This window comes from Heterodontus francisci, chromosome 1 (assembly GCF_036365525.1).
Source record: "Heterodontus francisci isolate sHetFra1 chromosome 1, sHetFra1.hap1, whole genome shotgun sequence".
Classification (NCBI taxonomy): domain Eukaryota; kingdom Metazoa; phylum Chordata; class Chondrichthyes; order Heterodontiformes; family Heterodontidae; genus Heterodontus; species Heterodontus francisci.
The window spans coordinates 80,481,984-80,496,642 of record NC_090371.1 but is presented as its reverse complement, the minus strand read 5'-3'; the positions used below and the strand labels follow the sequence as shown (position 1 = coordinate 80,496,642).

The window sequence follows — 14,659 nt, the reverse complement described above, 5'->3', positions numbered from 1 at the left end:
AGACCAATACTGTACATAGTACTCCAGATGTGGTCTCACCAATGCTTTGTATAGCTGAAGCATAACCTGCCTACTTTTGTATTCAATTTCCCTTGTGATAAACGATAACATTCTATTAGCTTTCCTAATTACATGCTGTACCTGCATACTAACCTTATCAAATACCTTCTGGAAATCTAAGTACAATACATCCACCAGTTCCCTTTTATCCACAGCACATGTAACTCCCTCAAAGAACTCCAATAAATTGATTAAACATGATTTCCCTTTCACAAAACTATGTTGACTCTGCCTGATTACCTTGAATTTTTCGAAATGCTCTGCTTTAACGTCTTTAATAATAGCTTCTAACATTTTCCCTAAGACGGATGTTAAGCTAACTGGCCTGTAGTTTCCTGCTTTCTGTCTCCCTCCCTTTTTGAATAAAGGAGTTACATTTGCTATTTTCCAATCTAATGGAACCTTCTCCAAATCTAGGGAATTTAGGAAAATTAAAACTAACACATCAACTATCTCACTAGCCACTTCTTTTCGTACCCTAGGATGAAGTCCATCAGGACCCAAGGACCTGTCAGCCCGCAGCTCCAACAATTTGTTCAGTTCCCCTTCCCTAGTGATTGTAATTTTCTTGAGTTCCTCCCTCCCTTCCATTTCCTGACTTCCAGCTAATACTGGGATGTTAATTTTATCCTCAATAGTGAAGACTGATGCAAAATATCTGTTCAATTCATCTGCCATCTCCTTATGATCCATTATTAATTCCCCAGACTCACTCTCTATAGGACCAACGCTCACTTTGTTAACTCTTTTCTTTTAAAAATATCTATAGAAACTTTTACTATCTGTCTTTATATTTCTAGCTGGCTTTCTCTCATACTCGAATTTTACCTTCCTTATCAATCATATAGTCATTCATGCTGTTGTTTCTATTCAGTCCAATCTTCTGATCTTTGTGCAATTATAGGCTTTTTCTTTAAGTTTGATACCATCTTTAACTGTTTTAGTTAACCACAGATGGCAAGTCCCACTTTTGAAATTTATCTTTTTCGTTGAAAGTATCTATTCTGTGTATTCTAAAATATCCCCTTAAATTTCTGCCACTGCATCTCAATTGATCTATCCCTGAAACTAATTTGCCAGTTCACTTTAGCTAGCTCTGCTTTTATGCCCTCATAATTGCCGTTATTTAAGCTTAAAATACTAATCTTGGATCCACTATCCTCTACCTCAAACTGAATGTAAAATTCAAGCATATTATGATCGCTACTACCTAAGGGCATGTTAACTATGACATCATTAACTAATCCTATTTCGTTGCACAATACCAGGTCTCGTATAGCCTGCTCTCGGGTTGGCTCCAGAATGTATTGTTCCAAGAAATTATCCCAAAAACTTTCTAAGTACTCCTCATCGAGGCTACTTCTGCCCATCTGATTTTTCCAGTTTATATGTAGCTTAAGATCCCCCATAATTATAGCTGTACGTTTTTGACATGCTGCCATTATTTCTTCCTTTATACCCTGTCCTACTGTGTGGTTAATGTTAGGTGGCCTGTGCATCATTGCCACGAGTGACTTCTTGCCTTTATGATTTCTCATCTCTACCCAAACTGCTTCTGCATCCTGATCTCCTGAACTTAGGTCATCCCTCTCTATTGCACTAATACCATCATTAATTAACAGAGCTACCCCTCCACCTTTTCCTAGCTTTCTGTCCTTTCTACATGCCATGTACCTTTCAATATTCAGGTCCCAATCTATGTCGTCCTGAAACCATGTCTCTGTAATGGCTATCAGATCTTACTTATTTATTTTTATTTGTGCTCTCAGTTCATCTGTTTTGTTTTGAATGCTACGTGCATTCAGATACAGAACCTTTAGTTTTGTCCTTTCATTATTTTTGTAACCTCTAGCCTTATCTGTTAATTTACTCTTAGATTTGTATGTTATGTCCCTTCCTGTCACAGTCTGTTAATCATTTCCCATATTAATACCTTTCTCTTTTGCCTTGACTCTACTCCTTGATTTCCCATATCTTCCCAAACTTGATCCCTTGCCCCCACTATTCAGTTTAAAACCCTCTCCACTTCCCTAGTTCACTAGAACACAGGCCCCAGCACAGTTCAGGTGTAGACCGTCCCAACGGTACAGCCGCCACTTTGTACAGTACTGGTGCCAGGGCCCCCCAAACCGGAACCCACTTCTACCACACCAGTCTTTGAGCCACACATTAATCTTATTTGCCCTATGCCAATTTGCACGTGGCTCAGGTAATAATCCCGAGATTATTACCTTTGAGGTTCTGCTTCTTAATTTGGCGCCTCTTTCCCCATACTGACTATGCAGAACCTCTTTCCTTGTCCTGCCTATGTCATTGGTACCTATATGGACCACAGTGACTGGATCCTCCCCCTCCCACTGTAAGTTCCTCTCCAGCCCTGTGCAGATGTCCCAAACCCTCGCAGGCAATACAGCCTTCTGGGCTCTCGGTCTTTGCTGCAGAGAACAGTGTCAATCCCCCTAACGATATTGTCCCCAACTACCACCACATTCCTTTTTTCTCCCTCCACTTGAATGGCCTCCTGTACCATCGTGCCATGGTCAGGTTGCTCATCCATCCTGCAACCCCCACTCTCATCCAAACAAGCTGAAAGAACCTCAAACATGTTGGACAATCGCAAAGGCTGTGGCTCCTGCACTCCTGCCCTCTGGGTTCCCTTACCTGCCTCAGCTGCAGCCACACTCTCCTGTCCCTGACCACTGACCAAATAAGAAGACCCTATCCTAAGGGGTGTGATCACCTCCTGGTACAAAGTGTCCAGGTAACTTTTCCTCTCTCTGATGTGTCGCAGTGTCTGCAGCTCGGCGTCAAGTTTAATGACTCTGAACCAAAGCTCTTTGAACTGTAAACATTGACTGCAGACGTGTTTGCCCCAGATCACTCTGGCATCCAGGAGCTCCCACATGCTGCAGTCATGACACATCACCTGTCCTGCCAGCCTTAATGTGTTTTAATTAACTGCTTAATTATTTTATTCAATAATTTATTTTATTTTCCTTTTTTATATATATCTTATTAAGCTTACCACTTTACTATTTTAAACGTTAGGATTAGAATGGACCTTAATCACTTACCAGACACTGAACAAACAGGTAGCTTCTTCCCAAACCAATCACCTACCTGCTTGCCTGTGATGTCACAGCTTACCAGGTATCACAGAATCACAGAATAATACAGTGCAGAAGAGGCCCTTCGGCCCATCAAGTCTGCACCGATGCATTAAAGACACCTGACCTGTCTACCTAATCCCATTTGCCAGCACTTGGCCCATAGCCTTGAATGTTATGACGTGCCAAGTGCTCATCCAGGTACTTTTTAAAGGATGTGAGGCAACCCGCCTCTACCATCCTCCCAGGCAGGGCATTCCAGACTGTCATCACCCTCTGGGTAAAAAAGTTCTTCCTCAAGTCCCCCTTAAACCTCCTGCCCCTCACCTTAAACTTGTGACCCCTCGTAACTGACCCTTCAACTAAGGGGAACAGCTGCTCCCTATCCACCCTGTCCATGCCCCTCATAATCTTGTACACCTCGATCAGGTCACCCCTCAGTCTTCTCTGCTCCAGTGAAAACAATCCAAGCCTATCCAACCTCCCTTCATAGCTTAAATGTTCCATCCCAGGCAACATCCTGGTGAATCGCCTCTGCGCCCACTCCAATGCAATCACAGAATTGCACACAGTACTCCAGCTGTGGTCTTACCAAAGTTCTGTACAACTCAACATGACCTCCCTGCTTTTGTAATCTGTGCCTCGATTGATAAAGGCAAGTGTCCCATATGCCTTTTTCACCACCCTATTAACCTGCCCTTCTGCCTTCAGAGATCTATGGACAAACACGCCAAGGTCCCTTTGTTCTTCGGAACTTCCCAGTGTCAGGCCATTCATTGAATACTTCCGTGTCACATTACTCCTTCCAAAGTGTATCACCTCACACTTTTCAGCATTAAATTCCATCTGCCACTTTTCTGCCCACACCAAACAGCTCTTTCCACTGCACCAAAGCAAGAACCAAATACTGGAGGGTTCAAAGAGTACAAAAAAAATAAAAAATGGAAAAATGCGGCACCTCTGCACCCCTTCACCAAACTGGACACTTACCAAACTCGAATCTCCACACTCAGCTTTTAATCTGCACCCCGTGAGTCATTACCAATGATAATAAAGCTTTGCCAATACTAATAAACCATAGTACTAGTCATAAAATTAACAAATACTGATAAACCCTAATAATACTTAGTATAGCTTTTGTATTAAGTTTTCCTAATTTGAACTAATACATGCACTCCTGGTCTCTCTCTCACTCTGTATTATAAATTGTAAAATTCACTTTAGTTTTTAGTTTATATACTAATAAATTGATCAAGTGTTATGCTATGTTTGATTTAAATTAAATTAAATTAAATTGAATTAAATTAAATTAAAAGCTTACCTGAATACTCACCTCGGTGGTTCTCTGTTTCCCTGGGTTCTGGGGAAGGTGGGACCAGTGCAAGCTGGACGGGTTGCACTGGGCAGGACTGGGACCAATTTCCTCGGGGGGTTGGGGGGGGAGTGGGTGTTTGCTAGTGCTGTCGGGGAGGGCTTAAACTAGAATGGCAGGGGGATGGGAATCTGAGTAGGGAGGCAGAGGAGGGGGAAACAAGGATAGAAATTAAAGACATAAAGGTAAGAAGCAAAAGTGGAAGGCAGAGAAAACATGGGCGTGAAACAAATGGGGCCGTAGTGCAAAATAAAGCTGACTAACAATGTTAAAAAGACAAGTCTAAAGGCATTGTGTCTTAATGCACAGAGCATTCGCAATAAGGTAGATGAATTATGCCTGAAGAGGTTGTAGAAGCAGGAACCCTCACAACATTTAAGAAGTATTTAGATGAGCACTTGAAATGCTATAGCATACAAGGCTACGGGCCAAATGCTGGAAAATGAGATTAGAATAGTTAGGTGCTGGATGGCTGGCACAGACACGATGGGCCGAAGGGCCTGTTTCTGTGCTATATAGTTCGATGACTCTACTTAACAGCGTAGATAGATATAAACGGTTATGATGTAGTAGCGATTACGGAGACATGGCTGCAAGGTGACCAAGGATGGGAACTGAACATCCAGGGGTATTCAATATTTAGGAAGGACAGGCAAACAGAGAAAGGAGGAGGGGTAGCATTGTTAGTAAAGGAGGAAATCAATACAATAGTGATCAAGGATATTGGCTCGGAAAATCATGATGTGGAATCTGTATGGATGGAGCTAAGAAACACCAAGGGGCAGAAAACATTGGTGGGGGTTGTCTATAAGCCCCCAAACAGTAGTGGAGATGTAAGGGATGGCATTAAAAAGGAAATTAAAGATGCATGCAATAAGGGAACAACTGTCATCTACATGTAGATTGGTCAAACCAAATTAGCAATAATGCTGTGGAGGAGGATTTCCTGGAGTGTGTACGTGATGGTTTTTTAGACCAATACATTGAGGAACCAACTAAAGAACAGGCTATCCTAGACTGGGTATTGTGCGATGAGAAAAGATTAATTAACAATCTTGTTGTGCCGGGTCCCCTGGGGAGGAACGACCATAATTCTTCATTAAGATGGAGAGGGAAGTAGTTGAATCCGAAACTAGAATCCTGAATCTAAATAAAGGAATCTACGAAGGTATGAGGCGCGGGTTGGCTATGGTAGCTTGGGGAACCTTGCTAAAAGGGTTGACGGTGGATAGGCAATGGTTAATATTTAAAGACCGTGTGCATGAATTGCAACAATTATTCATTCCTGTCTGCTGCAAAAATTAAACTGGAAAGGAGGCTCAACCGTGGCTGACAAAAGAAATTAGGGATAGTATTAGATCCAAAGAGGAGGCATATAAAATTGCCAGAAAAAGCAGCAAGTTTTTTTTTCTTCATTCATGAGATGTGGGCATCACTGGCCAGGCCAGCATTTATTGCCCATCCCTAATTGCCCTTGAGAAGGTGGTGGTGAGCTGCCTTCTTGAACCTCTGCAGTCCATGTGAGGCAGGTACACCCACAGTGCCGTTAGGAAGGGAGTTCCAGGATTTTGACACAGCGACAGTGAAGGGACGACGATATAATTTCAAGTCAGGATGGTGTGTGACTTGTTTATGTTTAGTTTAGAGATACAGCATTGAAACAGGCCCTTCGGCCCACCTAGTCTGTGCCGACCATCAACCACCCATTTATACTAATCCTACACTAATCCCATATTCCTACCACATCCCCACCTGTCCCTATATTTCCCTACCACCGACCTATACTAGGGGCAATTTATAATGGCCAATTTACCTACCAACCTGCAAGTCTTTTGGCTTGTGGGAGGAAACCGGAGCACCCGGAGGAAACCCACGCAGTCACAGGGAGAACTTGCAAACTCCACACAGGCAGTACTCAGAATTGAACCCGGGTCACTGGAGCTGTGAGGCTGCAGTGCTAACCACTGCACCACTGTGCCTTGGAGGGGAACTTCCAGGTGGTGATGTTCTGATGCATTTGATGCCCTTGTCCTTCTAGTTTGTAGAGGTCGCAGGTTTGGAAGGTGCTGTCTAATGAGCCTTGGTGCGTTGCTGCAGTGCAACTTGTAGATGGTACACACTGCTGCCACTGTGCGTCAGTGGTGGAGGGAGTGAATGTTTGTGGATGGGGTGCCAATCAAGTGGGAAGCTTTGTCCTGGATGGTGTCGAACGTCTTGAGTGTTGCTGGAGCTGCATCCATCCAGGCAAGTGGAGAGTATTCCATCACACTCCTGACATATGCCTTGTAGATGGTGGACAGGCTTTGGGGAGTCAGGAGGTGAGTTATCCACTACAGGATTCCTTACCTCTGACCTGCTCTTGTAGCCACGGTATTTATGTGGCTACTCCAGTTCAGTTTCTGGTCATTAGTAGCTCCTAGGATGTTGATAGTGGGGGATTCAGCGATGGTCATGCCATTGAATGTCAAGGGGAGATGGTTAGATTCTCTCTTGTTGGAGATGGTCATTGCCTGGCACTTGTGTGGCCTGAATGTTACTTGCCACTTATCAGCCCAAGCCTGGATATTGTCCAGGTCTTGCTGCATTTCTACATGGACTGCTTCAGTATCTGAAGAGTTGGGAATGGTGCTGAACATTGTGCAATCATCAGTGAACTTCCGCACTTCTGACCTTATGATTGAAGGAAGGTCATTGATGAAGCAGTTGAAGATGGTTGGGCCTAGGACACTACCCTAAAGAACTCCTGCAGTGATGTCCTGGAGCTCAGATGATTGACCTCCGACAACCACAACCATCTTCCTTTGCGCTAGGTATGACTCCAACCAGAGGAGAGTTTTCCCCCTGATTCCCATTGACTCCAGTTTTGCTAGGGCTCCTTGATGCCATACTCAGTCAAATGCTGCCTTGATGTCAAGGGAAGTCACTCTCACCTCAAGTCTTAAGATTGGGAGCAGTTTAGAGTTCAGCAAAGGGGGACAAAGAGGTTGATTCAGCATGGGGAAATAGAGTATGAGAGTAAACTTGCGGGAACATAAAAACTTACTGTAAAAGCTTCTATAAATATGTGAAGAGTGAAAGATTAGTGAAGACAAATGTAGGTCCCTTGCAGTCAGAAACGATGGAAATTATAATGGGGAACAAAGAAATGGCAGAACAATTAAACACATATTCTGGTTCTGTCTTCACAAAGAAGGACAGAAATAATCTCCCAGAAATGTTAGGGAATCAAAGGTCTAATGAGAGGGAGGAACGGAAGGTAATCAGTATTAGTAAAAAAATAGTGCTAGGGAAATAATGGGGTTACAGGCTGACAAATCCCCAGGGCCTGATAATCTATATCCCAGAGTACTAAAGGAAGTGGCCCTGGAAATAGTGGATGCATTGGTGGTCATCTTCCAAAATGCTATGGACTCTGGAGCAGTTCTACAGATTGGAGGGTGGCAAATGTAACCCCACTATTTTTAAAAAAGGAGGAAGAGAAAAAACAGGGAACTACAGACCAGTTGGCCTTACATCAGTCAACCAGTGGATGTGGTGTATTTGAATTTTCAGAAGGATTTTGATAAGGTCCCACATAAGAGGTTAGTGTGCAAAATTAAAGGACATGTGATTGGGGATAATATACTGGCATGGATTGAGAATTGGTTGAAAGACAGGAAACAGAGAGTAGGAATAAATGGGTCTTTATCCGGGTAGCAGGCAGTGACTAGTGGGGTACTGCAGGAATCAGTGCTTAGGCCCCAGTTATTCACAATATATATTAATGACTTGGGTGAGGGAACTAAATGTAACATTTCCAAGTTTGCAGACGACACAAAGCTGGGGGCGAATATGAGCTGTGAAGAGGATGCAAAGAGGCTCCAATGTGATTTAGACAAGTTGGGTGAGTGGGCAAATGCATGGCAGATGCAGTATGACATGGACAAATGTGAGGTTATCCACTTTGGTTGTAACTACAGAAAGGTAGATTATTATCTGAATGGTGATAGATTTGAAAGGGGGTGGTGCAACGAGACCTGGGTGTCCTTGTACACCAGTCGCTGAAAGCAAGCACTCAAGTGCAGTAAGCAATTAGGAAGGCGAAAGGTATGTAGGCCTTCATTGCAAGAGGATTCGAGTACAGCAGCAAGGATGTCTTACTGCAGTTATACAGGGCCTTGGTGAGACCACATTTGGAGTATTGTGTGCAGTTTTGGTCTCCTTACCTGAGGAAGGATGTTCTTGCCTTGGAGGGAGTGCAAAGAAGATTTACTAGGCTGATTCCAGGGATGGTAGGATTGACGTATGAGGAGAGATTGGGTCGACTAGGCCTATATTCACTGGAGTTTAGAAGAATGAGAGGGGATCTCATAGAAACCTATACAATTCTAACAGGACTAGACATACTAGATGCAGGGAGGATGTTCCCGATGGCTGGGGAGTCCAGAACCAGGGGTCACAGTCTCAGGATACGGGGTTTGCCATTTAGAACTGAGATGAGGAGAAATTTCTTCACTCAGAGGGTGGTGAACCTTTGGAATTCTCTACCACAGAAGGCAGTGGAGACCAAGTCATTAAATATATTTAAGATGGAGATAGATATAATTCTTAAAGCCAAAGGGATCAAGGGATATGGGGAGGAAGCGGGAACAGGGTACTGAGTTAGATGATCAGCCATGATCTTTTTCGAATGGCGGAGCTGGCCCGAAGGGCCGAATGGCCTACTTCTGCTCCTATTTTCTATGTTTATGTTTCTATGTCTATGTTTCCCTGCTCTCACTGTCGATTGTGATGTCACTCTTCGATTTTTCCCTGCTCCCCTTCTGCCGTGCCCCTCTCTCATTAGCTCTGTCTCCGGTCTCTGACTCTGGGCTTTTGGCGCGCTTTTTAAACCTGCGCTCCTGCCATGCTCCTTTCTCTCTCTCGCTCTGTATCCAAAAAGGAAATTAGGAAAGCAAAGATAGGGCATGAAAGAATCGTGGCAAGCAAAATCAAGGTGAACCCAAAGATGTTTTATCAATACATTAAGAGTAAGAGGTTAGCTAAGGAGAGAGTAGGGCCCATAAGAGATCAAAAAGGTAACCTATATGTAGGAGTGAAAGGTATTGGTACAGTTCATAATGAATACTTTGTGTCTGTGTTCACAAAAGAGGGGGACGATGCAGATATTGCAGTTAAGGAGGACAAGTATGAAGTATTGGATGTGATAAACATAGAGAGATAAGAAGTATTAATGGAATTAGCATCCTTGAAAGTTGATAAATCACCAGGGCCAGATGAAATGTATCCTCGGCTGTTAAAAGAAGCAAGAGAGGAAATAGCAGAGGGTCTGTCTATCATTTTGCTGTCCTTACTGGATACAGGTATGGTGGCGGAGGATTGGAGAACTGCTAACATTGTACCTCAGTTTAAAAAGGGAACAAAGGATAGACCAAATAATTACAGGCCAGTCAGTCTAACCTCAGTAGTGGGCAAATTATTGGAATCTATTCTGAGAGACAGGATAAACTGTCACTTAGAAAGGCACAGGTTAATCAATGATAATCAGCATGGATTTGTTCAGGGAAGATCCTGTTTGATCAACTTTTGAAGAAGTAACAAGGAAGATAGATGAGGGTAGTGCAGTTGATGTGGTCTACATGGATTTTAGCAAGACCTTTGACAAGGTCCCACATGGCAGACTGGTTAAAAATATAAAATCCCATGGGACCCAGGGAAATGCAGCAAGGTGGATACAAAATTGGCACAGTGGCAGGAAACAAAGAATAATTGTTGACAGCTGTTTTAGCGACTGGAGGGCTGTTTCCAGTGGCGTCTACAGGGCTCAGTACTGGGTCCCCTGCTTTTTGTGGTGTATATTAACGATTTGGACATAAATGTAGGGGGCATGTTTAAGAAGTTTGCGGACGACACAAAGATTGGCCGTGTGGTAGACAGCGAGGAGGATAGCTGTAGGCTGCAGGAAGATATTGATGGTCTGGTCAGATGGGCAGAAAAGTGGCAAATGGAATTCAACCTGGAGAAGTGTGAGATGATGCATTTGGGGAGGTCAAACAAGGCAAAGGAATACACGATTATTGGGAAAATACTGAGATGTGTAGAGGAAGTGAGGGACCTTGGAGTGAATGTATACAGATCCCTGAAGGAAGCAGGACAAGTTGATAAGGTGGTTAAGAAGGCATATGGAATCCTTTCCTTTATTAGCTGAGGTATAGAATATAAGAGCAGGGAGGTTATGCTGGAACCTCATTGGTTAGGCCACAACTTGAGTACTGTGTGCAGTTCTGGTCACCTCATTACTGAAAGGATGTAATTGCAATAGAGAGGGTACAGAGGAGATTTATGAGGATGTTGCCAGGACTAGAAAAATGCAGCTATGAGGAAAGATTCGATAGGCTGGGGGTTGTTCTCCTTGGAACAGAGTAGGCTGAGGGGTGATCGGAATGAAATGTACAAAGTTTTGAGGTGCCTGGATAGAGTGGAAGTGAAGGGTCTATTCACCTTAGCAGAGAGATCAGTGACGAGGGGGCATAGATTTAAAGTGATTGGTAGAAAAAATTAGAGGGGAGATGAGGAAAAACTTTTTCACCCAGAGGGTGGTGATGGTCTGGAACTCACTGCCTGAAAAGGTAGTTGAGGCAGAGACCCTCAATTCAATCAAAAGGAGTCTGGATATGCAGCTCAAGTGCCGTAAGATGCAGGGCTACGGACCAAATGCTGGAACGTGGGATTAGAATAGGTGGATCGTTTCTCGACCAGCATAGATACGATGAGCCAAGTGGCCTCATTCTGTGCCTTAAACTTTCTATGATTCAATGATTGCTAGAGCAGACGTCCGCCTTCACTGTCTCACCAGTAACACTGCTGCTGAGGTCCAAACAGCAGGAGCTGCAGTAAAACTCTGGAGCTGCCATCAGCCTGAGAGAAGCAGTTGAGACACCATGAGACTTATGGTGATCGCAGACGTCTGTCTCTAGAAATTCCACACTGTGATATGGGAAGTCAGCAGCATTCCATTTTATGCTGATTATCATTTAAATATCCTGCATCAGTAACGGAGCCTCCACCTCCTGCTGTGCAGCCGCCTCTTTTTACTTCTAGTGTGCAGACACAGTGGGTGACCCACATGATCCTGGAACAATTGCTGTGCTACTTCAACTAGTGCAGTCAAGTAGCTCCTTAATTAGGTAGATTGCATTCCCACCACTGCCGGGCAGTAAACTGTCATCTCTGTGAAGCCACTTCCGGAGAAATCCTCTGGTGTGAATTTTCCAGCCTAATCGCCTCCAAAGCTGCCTCCGGCTCTCCAGGAAAATTTCCCCTGATGGGTTTACTCGGTTGGCATGTCATAGAGTCAGAGAGTCATTTATGGCACAGAAGGAGGCTATTCAGCCCATCAGGTCCATGCTGGCTCTCCACGGAGCTATGCAGTCAGTCCCACTCCCTGGCTCAATCCCAGTATGGAAGAAGGTCTTTCAGGTTAATTACTTTAGGAAAAGGGTAGTGACCATATGGAACACACTGACCTGTGAGGCAGTGGGGGCCAATAGTGAGGAACCTATAAGAGGCATTGAATAGATATTTAACAGAGTACATGACTGAGGGACGAGCCAGATGGACTGCAGGTTCTTTTGTTTTTATGTTCCTACAAATGCATTCGTTTACATCAGAGTTGCAGTTGTGAAAATGGATGAATCAGAAACCATACTGCAAAACAGATCGGAAAGTATTGAGGAATGAATATTCAACACTGTGATCTGAAGGCAAAAACAAGGTTCAGGCTGTGTGGATCTCTCTGTTGTAACACCCCAGTATTCATTTTAGCACTTCATTTCACCTTGTGCCAGGACACATTTGTGACCTAAGATCCATAATAAATTCTCATTCATTATTGTCAAATCTTTTTATATTCCATTTATTTTTGTAAGTAAGAATTCATGCACAGAACAAAATTAAACAAACTTCAGAACATTTACTTTGGGAACAACCTGAAGCCACATTTGGTACAAAGCAGGAAGGATGGAGTTTGAAATGCAAAGGCTTTTCTGTTTGATCTGTTCACATTGAGCTCATCAGCACAAGGGTAACATCATTAACAGGAAACTAGTCTGGTCACTGTAGGTGCAAGGATGTGCTTTTGGAGGGTACTACATGTCTGCAAGTAACATTCCTTTCAAATTAGACTAGACTAAAAAACAACTTTCATACAACTCCTTCGTCATTTGGAGGAAATAACAGTGAACTGCAAAACTTCATTCATTGAGCTTTTCTCTCCAAACAGCTGTCACACAGTTACACTCGTCCATATCCACGGCACTGGCTCTATTGTCTCCTGTTGTAAGTCTAAATCCTAAAATCAATATTTGAAGAATTGAGATAGTGAGCTGTACATTTCATTTTTAACTGTTGGATTCTTGTTTTCACTTTATGTTTGTTCTTTTACTTCTAGATCAGAATATTTCTTGACCACCAAGGAAAGAAGCTTTGTTTTGCGTGGAAATGAAATGGGAAAAATTAACTGATGTGAACATCAGAGTACAACTGAGAAATAATGACCATGACATCATTAAATTCAGTGGAAGAATAGAAAAGGATAATGAAGAGGCAAAGATAAGGATTCTGGACTGGAAAAAGGCAAAGCTCAGTGAGGTAAAAAATGGAGCATACCCAATTAATGGAGCAGGAAAATTAGCAAGCAGGATGACAGACAGCAGTGGGAAATCTTCAGGTTTTTTCATTTGTTCTTGGGATATGGGCGACAGCATTTATCAACCATCCCTAGTTGTCTATTCTTAGGACATTAACCGTCAACTACATTATGTAGGCAGAAGTCATATAAAAACCAGACCAGGGTGGGGTGTGCAGGCCCCTTCCTTGAAGTACATTAGCAAACAAGTTGTTTTTTTTTGCAACAATCTAGCAGCTGTTGTGATATTTGTTTTCCAGCACTAGCCCAGCAGTGTTTGCTGAGTAGCAATTAGTAGTGGGAATCATGGTTGATTCCTTACTCCCTGAGGTACTGAGCCCAATTAATTACCTTCTGCACAACTAAGATAAGCAACTTAACAGAAAGTGAAATCTTCTTGAACTTCTGGCTCTACAACTCACTGGATAACCTCTAGAGGCCATTGAGGAGCCCTACTCAGCTTTGCTTTTTGCAAGTGCTTAGTAAGGCTATGGGGAGAGGGCAGAATAGTGGGATTAGATTTGATGGCACCTGTAGAGAAACTTTATTGGTACAGATTTGATGGACAAAATGATATGTTTCTTTGCTGTAACATTCAATGATTTCATGATTCTAATACAGAAGCAGTTTCTGCAATGTAGGACCCCTATGTTACATCCTTCCAAGCACATAAGTTATTGTCATTATCGCACTTTTCAATTTGCTCTGTTATAAGATGCTTGGCAGGTGGCCAGGAACTTTGCCTTTGTTAATGGCCTTCTGATGTGTTCTGTTTTGCTCATTTTCCAGTATCAGTCTTTCCCCTCTTCCTATTTCTTGTCTTGCTTATTCTTTAAATTCTACAGGTTTTCTCAGTCATTTGCTCTCCTTTCAGATATATAACAGTCCATTTCCCAATGTGCACTTCCAGTGGTTGAGCTTCCACACCTGGACTGCATACTTCGAAAATCAGCCCTGTGTTTCAATTCTGAAAACATCATTGTAATTCTGACTAAGTGTCTTCAGTCCATCTCTACTTTCATCTCTGTGCCCACTTCTATTAAGAAAATGATGCCACAACTGTTATCAACAGCGGAAGAAGTGGAGTCTCTTCATGCAGAGTATCATTATACTCCTCCCTCTTTATTGCATTTCTGTTTGGCTGACTTCCAAGACATGTGTTACAATGGTGGTTTGTTATATTTCCTAAGTGCTTGGCATGACCTTTTGAATGTAAGCCGAGAAAATGTGTTTGTACGTGTACAGAAATATTTGGCATGAAGTCATGTAAGCAAAAAAACATAAAATATTTTGCCAACAATTATCTCTGCTTTTAAAATTTTGAGTGTACGTTAAATTTATTTAATATCCAAGACAATTCTACATGGTGGTGTCAGTTTAGGCGTTAAAAATCTTTCATTCATATCAGCAAAATTTGACATTTAGCTTCAACCTATGGAGACTGTGCAAATATTA

At 42.8% G+C, this 14,659-nt stretch overlaps 1 long non-coding RNA gene across 1 annotated transcript; it reads left to right on the top strand.

Annotated features, from left to right (window-relative positions):
• Positions 1-12,701: 12,701 nt before the first annotated feature.
• On the top strand, positions 12,702-14,370 carry LOC137380823 (uncharacterized). Its single transcript, XR_010977085.1, has 3 exons — positions 12,702-12,855; positions 12,968-13,167; positions 14,079-14,370. It is a non-coding gene; the product is annotated as an uncharacterized lncRNA (long non-coding RNA).
• The last annotated feature ends 289 nt before the right edge of the window (positions 14,371-14,659 follow it).